Raw genomic sequence first — 9,518 nt, 5'->3', positions numbered from 1 at the left:
TCCAGGGCTTCGGTCTGGGTTTGGACCGGTGGTTCTGAAACTGCCACTTAGGCTGCCTTACAGACGATCGGGCTCCTGAGGGTCCCCTGGAGGTGAGTCCAGGTGTCCTGGATGATTCTGAGACTCTGGGCGGGGGGACTCGGTCAGGGTGGGACGTAGGCCACACCTGGGAACTTGGAAATGCTGATCCCTGGGCCCCATGCCACACCTGAAACAGCTCCTGGGAGTGGGGCAGCCCCAGTGCACCCTCAAGTGTGAGAGCTTCCTGTCTCCAGCAGGGCCTCTTGAACTTTGCTCAAACACTGGGAGTTAGGGGTAGGTTTGAGAAAAGAGATTAAATTAAGTTTGCATGCTTAGTCGGTCTGTTGTGTCCGACTCTTTGCAACCCTTTGAACTGTAGCCCACCAGGCTCCTCTGTGCATGAGATTCTCCAGGCAAGAATACTGGGGTGGGTTGCCTTACACTCCTCCAGGGGCTCTTGCCCACCCACAGATTGAACCCATGTCTCTTATGTCTCCTGCGTTGGCAGGCGGGTTCTTTATCACTAGCGCCACCTGGCTTCCCCGATGGCTCAGCGGATAAAGAATCCCCTTGCAATGCAGGAAACACAGGAGATGCAGGTTAGATCCCTGGGTTGGGGAGATCCCCTGGAGGAGGAAATGGCGACCCACTCCAGTATTCCTGCCTGAAAAATCCCGTGGACAGAGGAGCTTAGTGGGCTACAGTCCTTAGGGTTTCAAGGAGTTGGATACAACTGAGCGAATAAGCACCTGGTTGTAGCCGATTAACAATGTGATCGTTTTAGGTGAATAGCGTAGGGACTTAGCCATATATATATACATGTATCCACTCTCCCCCAAACTCCCCTCCCATCCAGGCTGCCACTTAACACTGAGCAGGGGTCCATGTGCTGTACAGTGGGCCCTTGTTGGTTATCCGTGGTAAATAAAGCAGTGTGTACATGTCCATCCCAAACTCCCCAACCATCCCTTCCCCCTGGCAACCAGAAGTTCCTTCTCTAAGTCTGCAAGTCTATTTCTGTTTTGTAAGTTCATTTGTATTGTTTCTTTTTAGATTCTACATATAAGGGATGTCTTATGATGTTTCTCCTTCTCTGTCTGAGAACTGTCAGGATTGTGTATTAGTTTACCCTACACCTATACCCCAGCCCCAGATAGCAAAAGGGCTGCGCAGCTATTCCCACCAGCCTACAGTTCTAGGAGGGACCTCACCATGGCTAATGAGAGGCTATGGGTTCTAATGACCACAGGATGTCAGGAGCAGAAGCTGCTGCTGCTGCTAAGTCGCTTCAGTAGTGTCCGACTCTGTGCGACCCCGTAGACGGCAGCCCACCAGGCTCTCCCGTCCCTGGGACTCTCCAGGCAAGAACACTGGAGTGGGTTGCCATTTCCTTGTCCAATGCATGAAAGTGAAAAGTGAAAGTGAAGTCACTCAGTCATGTCCGACTCTCAGCGACCCCATGGACTGCAGCCCACCAGGCTCCTCTGTCCATGGGATTTTCCAGACAAGAGTACTGGAGTGGGATGCCATTGCCTTCTCTGGAGCAGAAGCAACTGAATGTATTTTTGCTGGTACCTGTTAAGAGCCATGTTTTCCTTGAAGAAGCCCATCACCCCAGACATGCCTGGGTGTCTTGGAAGATTTCTGAGAGTTTAAGCCTGATAGGATTAAAGCGGGTTTCCAAGGCAATATAGATTCATCTATTCTGGGTTGAATAGCTGTTGTTATTGTTGTTCACTCATTAAGTTGTGTCTGACTCTTTGCGACCCCATTGACTGCAGCACGCCAGTCTTCCCTATCCTTCACCATCTCCTGGAGTTTGCTCAAATGCATGTCCATTGAGTCAGTGATGCCACCCAACCGTCTCATCCTCTGTCACCCACTTCTCCTCCTGCCCTCAATCTTTCCCAGCATCAGGGTGTTTTCCAGTGAGTTGGCTCTTGGCATCAGGTGGTCAAAGTATTGGATAGTGACTCTCCTTAAATTCATATCCACCCAGAATCTGTGAATGGGCGCTTCTGTGGAAACAGAGTCTCTACAGATGTGATCAAGTTAAGATGAGGTCTTGTTCATGGAGGGTACAGCAGGGGCCGCAGCTGGGCTGGAACCTGGCTAAGGGGCTGAGGAGGAGCTGGGACCACTGGGCAGGATCTGGGTCTGGGGCTCTTAACCTGAGGATGCCTGACTCCCAAGGGACCTATGGAGAGACTTAACCGTCCGGGATGGGAGAAATGACATCTCCGCTGTTAGAAAGCTTTAATCAAATCGAGGTCATAAATATAGGCCCGAAACTGTTGTCAGCAGTTTCTGTGGCTTTGCCATCAGTAACAATCACAAATGCGTTCACATCACATTCCAATTGTGAATCTCTCAAAATGACATTTATGCTGATCATGCCTTCAGAATTATAGTTGCTATTAGACTTGCCACTGGATCTTATTTCACTGAGCACATATATTACAATTGCTATTTTGATAACTGGTTGCCTTTGGAATCCTATTATTTACTATTATGCTTTCAAAAACATTCTGATTTATTCTGATGACTGGATCTGACTGCACACGAGCTCAGGGTGCCAAGAAGGCTATCAGACCCCTGTAGCTGTACCCTGGGGAGGTCCTCAGGGGCACAGGGATGACAAGGGACTTTGCCTTCTTTGTCCCAGAGAGAAGGATCTTTCCCAGGGCATCTGACCCATGAGCCCAGGTGTCACGTCCCCTGGGCCATGCCCAGGATGACCAGCAGGTGGCAGCCCTTCTCAGCCATGCTTCTGCAGTTGCCTCCTTCCAGAGCGGCCTGTGGGCCCCAGAGGAATACAAGGGCCATGGAGGGCGGGGGTCCTGGCAGCTGTGGCACCCACAGATGCATGCCCCTGTGCACACGCATGAATACACAGGTACACACCACATGCATATGCATGCTCGCACTGACGGCCGAAGGAACCTACCTGGGAATCAGCTTCCAGGACCGAAGGCATCCCCAGGACCCTTGGCCTTGGGAAGTCCTTTCCGAAGAGGAACTGCTTTGCTCTTTCTCATCTCTTCCTTCCCTAACAGCTTTTCTGAGGTGTCCGCAGGTCAGCACCAGCCAGCAGCTCCAGCCACAAAAATAATCTAATTGCAGCTGAGGTGGGCTTCCTAGGTGGCCCTAGTGGTAAAGAATCTGCTTGCCAAGGCAGGAGATATAAGGAGATGTGGGTTTGATCCCTGGGTCGGGAAGATTCCCTGGAGAAGGGGATGGCAACCCACTCTAGTATTCTTGCCTGGAGAATCCCATGGACAAAGGAGCCTGGCGGGCTGCAGTTCATAGGGTCACAAAAAGTCAGACATGAGTAAAGCGACTTAGCACATGGGAAGTGGGGTGAGGTGTAGACATGAGCTCTGGCCTGGCTCCCAGTCCTTGGGTGAGCAACGTAACCTGTCCAAGCTCTAGTTTCTTTGTATTGAACACTTTGTATAAAGACTGAACTCTTACAGCTCAATGTCTATAAGAAAAACCATGCAAATGAAAAACGAGCCAAGGACTCGAATAGACATTTCTCTAAAGAAGACATACAAATGGCCACTAAACACATGAAAAGATGCTCAGTATCATTAGTCATCGGGAAAGCACAAGTCGAAACCACAATGAGAAAGGACTTCATGCCCACTGGGATGGCTGTAACAGAGAAACCAAAACACAGTCAAACCGAAACAGAAAACAGCAAGTATTGGCAAAGATGTGGACACACAGGAACCCGCGTACATTGCTGGTGGGAATGTAAACTGCAAGACAGTTTTGGCAGTTCCTCAAAAAGTTCAACATAGAATTACCATGTATGCACGTGTGCTCAGGTCGTGTCTGACTCTTTGCAGCCCCATGGACTAAAACCTGCCAGGCTCCTCTGTCCATGGGATTCTCCAGGCAAGAATACTGGAGTGGGTTGCCATGCCCTCCTGCAGGGGATCTTCCCAACCCAGGGACTGAACCTAGAATTACCATACGACCTAGCGATTCCACCCCTAGGTATATGCCTCAAAGAGCTGAAAACAGAGCCTCAGATACTTGTTCATAAGTGTTCATGGCAGCACTGCTCCCGAGAGCCCAAAGGCGGAAAGAGCTTCGTACACGTGAACGGAAGGGTGATGAGACACAGCGCTACGGATGGAATCCTGTATGCGCGCTCAGTCACTTAGTCACGTCCGCCTCTTTGCAACCCCGCGCAACTTCTTTGTAGCCCGCCAGGCTCCTCTGGCCATGGAATTTTCCAGGCAAGGGTACTGGAGTGGGTTGCCATTTCCTCCTCCAGGGGATCTTCCCAACCTGACCCAGGGACTGAACCTGTATCTCCTGAGTCTTCTGCCTTGGCAGGCAGATTCTTTACCACTGCGCCATCTGGGAGGTCCACAATGGAATATTATTTGGCCTTAAAAATGAATGAAATGCTGCTACAATAAGAATAAACTGCAAAAATATTATCCTCAGTGAAAGAAGTCCACCATAAAAAATCCTGCACATGTGTCAGGATTTCATTTATATTGTGTCCAGAACAGGTAAATTCATAGAGAGAGAAAGCAGATTGGTGGCTGTTGGGGGTTGGAGGGAGGAGGGAGGGATGGGAGGGGATTATTTAATCCAACTGTCCCCAGCTTCTTTGGCACCAGGGACTGGTTTTGTGGAAGAAAATTTTTCCAGGGAACAGGGGTGGGGTGGCTGGTGGATGGTTTCGGGATAATTCAAGCACATTGTATTTTTTGTGCACTTTATTTCTATAATTATTATATCAACTCCACCTCAGATCATCAAGTGTTAGAATCTGGAGGTTGGGGACCCCTGGTTTAATGGGTAGTGGGCATTGCTGGGGATGGTGAAAAAAGTTTTGAAACCATAGAAAGGTGGTTATACAGTATTCCGAATGCATTGAGTGCTACTGAATTGTTCACTTTAAAGTGACCCATTGAATGTTATGTGAATTTCATTCATTTTTTTTTTCTCCAACAAAATAAAAGAATGGGTGCACTTTCCAGGCAGTCATTCAGAGAGTGTTCGGGCAGCTTTGACAAGCCTGGCAAAGGGCCCAGAAGAACCGGGAAACACATGTCCTTTTTCCCCAGCACGTTGGGCACACGTCAGAGTCCGAGTCAGTGGTGAGTTAGGATTGTGGAGGCCGGGGCAGCAAGCGGCCTCGCCGCCTCCCTTGCAGGCCGATGGATCGGATGCCATCTTTGCGTTCCTTTCATTTTCTTCCCCAAAGTGCAGTGTGCTTCCAGGAGCCGGCAGCAGGGGGTGCTATAAGCTAGCTGCAGAGCAGGGGATGGACGCCCAGGCCTCTGGAAGGCTCTGCGGCTCCAGCTCCGGCTGTCGTTCCCAGCTGATCCCCAATACCCCCAGACCCCCAGACCCCCAACGAGCGTTTGATGGGAGCCAGACCACTACTAGCCCCACCTCCCACCCCCAGGGGATGGGGCAGGCGCTTCGTCTTCTCTCAAATAGAAACCACAGCCTTCTGGCCCCAAACAGGTTGGGATCGGTTCTGAAACGCTCGGGGGTTCCCAGGGAAACACAGAAAGAGCCACGGGCTGTCAGGAGCTGGTGCTTCTTCTTCACGTTCTCCCTGGGAAACATGCTTGAAACCTGGCCAGTGTCCAGCATCCCAGACCACAGCCAAGAGGGTTCTGCTGACCACGCGTGGCTCTTCTGACAGAAGATCACCAGGCTTCCCCGGGAGATGCTCTGGGATTCTGAGCTCAAGGTGGGAGAGGCGGAGGGGAGCTACAAAGAGCCTGGAGTGCCTTTTGGTAGCATCACCACCAGCTCTACCCAGGGCGACCTACATGCTTCTGCCAGGTTTGAACACATATTAGGAAACAAGCTTATTGCCTGTGGTCCATTTATTTTTATATTTCACTTTGGACACAATTAACATTCTTCCTACCTTCAGGTTCAACCCACAATGACAACAGTGCCTTCATTCTTGACAACGTTGGATTTTTTAACCTGAGGCTTGAGCGCCCAAGAAACAACAGAGGTTAATGCGATGCCCTCCCCCCCCCCCGCCCCTGCCACCTCCTTTGCACTCAGGAAGATGGCTTATTGCAAAGAGTTACCCTCCTTCGCCCTCCCCCGTTTTTGCCCAGACAACCCAAAGCCAGACGCAGATGCTCAAAATCCTTTTCTTTGCCTCATAATGACGACCTGAACTGCTCCTCTCCACTGGCTGATCCTTTTGAATAGAGTCTGTCTTCCTGAGTCCAGATTTATCTTTATTTAACACTCTTGGGAGACGGTTGTTGATGACTCAATGTAGGTTTCAGGAGGTCTTGAGCAGGTGATGTCAGAAGCCTGCTCGCCCACCTTGGGTTCTAAACGGGAGCTTACGTTGTTGAGAAAAGTGCTTTTGTGTCCAGACAGGCTGGATTCTTGGGAACACGGCACCGCTGAACGGTATCCACCTTCTCCCACCCCGGCTGTCCCAATGGTTGGCCCTGAGTAATCGCCTCTAGGTCAACATTCACCGTACAAGCCAGAAGGCAGGATTAGCTGATACAAAGACCTGGAGGCAGAGGAACTCGGAGGCCTGCTCTTTTCTGGGAACCAGGAAGGGGGAAATGCAGCGAAAAGGACACATAAATGAATCGCTCTGTGGTGTCTCCTGCCTGAGTGATATCTCTGTCCAAGGCTGCAGAGCCGGGGTGAGGCAGCAGGGCTGGGGCGTGACTTCCTGGCTCGATGGCTGCCACCCGTCCTGGTGGGCTCCCCAGGTGCTGGTCCTCAGGCCTGCAGAGGGACCCACCTGTCCCAGGTGCGGCCGGGACGGAGGCGGAGCCGCAATGGCTTCTCCGACCACCAGGGGACGCCGGGGCTCCAGGGAGGGGGAGGGGAAGGCCCTGTAGTTGGGCTGAGAGCAGAAACAGAGCATTCACGGACCTGGTCCCAGGTTCTCACATCCTCCCAACAGCCCTGCAAGACCATCCAAGTGGGGCTGCCTGGGTTCAAATCTTTGCAAATGTGTGACCTTGGATATGTCATTTTGCTCTTCTGAGTCTCCGTTTCCCTGTCTCCTTTGGGGGAAATAATGGTGCCAACCTAGGGGACCCTGTGCCCCACGGTTAGGACCCAGGAAACAGTAACTGCTACACATATTCAATCCCCTGGAGAAGGAAATGGCAACCTGCTCCAGAATTCTTGCCTGGAAAATCCCATGGACAGAGGAGCCTGGCGGGCTACAGTCCCATGAGTCACAAAGAATCAGACACGGCTTAGCAAGTAAACAACAACAACAACAAATATTTATTCAATGTAACTGAATCACTTTGCTGTTCACCTGAAATTAAAGCAAAATTCTAAATCAACTATGTCCTGTGCTCAGTCGCTCAGTCATGTCCGACTCTCTGTGACCCCATGGCTGTAGCCCAACAGGCTCCTCCGTCCATGGCATTCTCCAGGCAAGAATATTGGAGCAGGTTGCCATTTCCTACTCCAGGGGATCTTCTCAACTGAGTGATGGAACCCGAGTCTCTTGCTTCTCTTGCACTGACAGGCAGATTCTTTACCATTAGTGCCATCTGGGAAGCCCACAAGCCAGTGTAAAATAAAATTTTTTTTTTTAAAATATAGTAACTGCTACTACTACTAGTACATTATCAACCCAATCTACAGCCAAGGAAACTGAGGCCCAGGGAGTCAGGGTTATGGGCACACAAAAGCTGGAGTGATGCTTCCCCACCTGGATGTGATTCAATACACCACTGGCAACACATCCCAGACATAAGACCACAAGGAGTTCCAGAACCTTCCAAGTCCCTGGACCAGAGCTCTATGGAGGGGGAAGGAGCACCGTGCATTTTGTAAGGAACCACAGAGATGGAAGCAGCTCCGGTTTGCATCCCACCAGGGCACACACAGCCGCTGACCTCTCTGAGCCTCAGTTTCCCCGGAGATGATGCCTTCCTTCCTTGGAAGTGTCTGGGAATTAGGTGCAGGGATGTGTGTGAGAGCGCTTATGTTCCCAGGAATGTTGACCCAGACCTTGGAACTGCAGAAGGGCAGGGCCCAGGTCGGAGGTCTTGGTTCCCAGGGTGGGACAGGGCATCCGATGTGCGTGTGTGTGGTGACCAGGTACCTGGACGTGCAGCAGTGTCCATGGAGGGGGCACAGACAAGGGGTGAACTGATAAAAAAGAGTCATCTGTGGGGCCAGAGGTGGGAGCCTGGAGGAGGAAGGAAGGTGTGGAGACAGTGGAGGGGGTGGGGCAGTTACAGCACCTCCTTCTGGATCGTGTGCAGCCCAGGGTGCTGCTAGGTCAGCGATGTCATAGATCACAAAGTCCCTTGGGCAAAGGGGCAGGCTGCAGACACTGCCAAGGTCGGGGGGCCACGCGGGATGGAGGTGCGTTCTAGGAGCCGCACCCAGGACCTCCGCCTTCTGGTGGGCCCCAGCCTGTGGGGTCCAGGAGGTACCCCGCCAGCTCTGGCTTCCCCACCCCCCCAACCCCGAAGGGTGACCTTCAGAAGGTCACCCTCTGTGATCTTCCTCGCAGCCTTGCCTGCAGCTCCATCTTTAAAAATAGCTGCAGAAAAGCCCATTGCTTATTCAATGAGTTCTTTTGTTAAAAACAAAACAGAATAAAACTCTGCAGCTTTGGTTTGTTTAGCTCCTAAAAGGCCAGATTATCAAAGTGCCTGCTCATTAAAGAAAAATAGGGTGCAGGGAAGGAGTGGGAGAGGGAGAGAGTTGAGGGGTGGGGAGACCCGCTGGGCTGTGGCCACTCGGGTGGAAATCTCAGTCTCCCCTAGAAACCTGGAACATCCCACCTCTTGGTCTTAGTCTCAGTCCCGAGCCTTAGTCTTCTCACGTGCATGCTGGCATGATTATAATAATGCCAGGTTCTAGGATTTGGAGCCAAATACGACACGCTCCTCCTCTCCACCATTCTCTCTCTGACTCTGCCCCCGCCCCACCTCCTAGCCAAACTTCCGGCAAGAATTCCCACTCTCCTCCCCTCTGAAACTGGCCTTCCCAAGGTTATCAGTAACATTCACGTGGCTAAACCCACGTTATTCACCAAACACTTATAGAACATCTTTGAGAGCAAGGCGTTATGCCTGCAGTGCTCCGCCCTCATCCCCCTGGCGCTCAGCAGCGTTGGGTCCTAGGCAGTGGCCAGTCCTCCCTGAAACCTACAAACCTTAAGCTCTCCTTGGTTCCCTCCTACCCTGCTGGTGGTCCCTTCTCTCCCTCTCTTCCCTGGACTTTCTCAGTGGAGGTGACCAGTTGTCCGCCTACCCACCATTCTTCCCATTTTCCTTAGGATGAGGGCCCCAGTTTTGTTTGGAACAGACAGAAGCCCACCCAAGCAACTTTTACAGTCCCCTGTACATTCTGGGGGATGGCTGATGAGATAAAAGCAGACGTTTTGGCAAAAAGAAACCAGAGACCTAAGGGAAACTGTGAGATGGAATTTGCAGGTCAGCCCAGGAATTGGCACAGGGGAGCTGTAGTCCGAGTGAATTAGCTTA

The sequence above is a fragment of the Giraffa tippelskirchi genome, chromosome 13, assembly GCF_054371585.1.
Source record: "Giraffa tippelskirchi isolate mGirTip1 chromosome 13, T2T-mGirTip1v1.2.pri, whole genome shotgun sequence".
Classification (NCBI taxonomy): domain Eukaryota; kingdom Metazoa; phylum Chordata; class Mammalia; order Artiodactyla; family Giraffidae; genus Giraffa; species Giraffa tippelskirchi.
Note: the sequence above shows the minus strand (reverse complement) of the source record.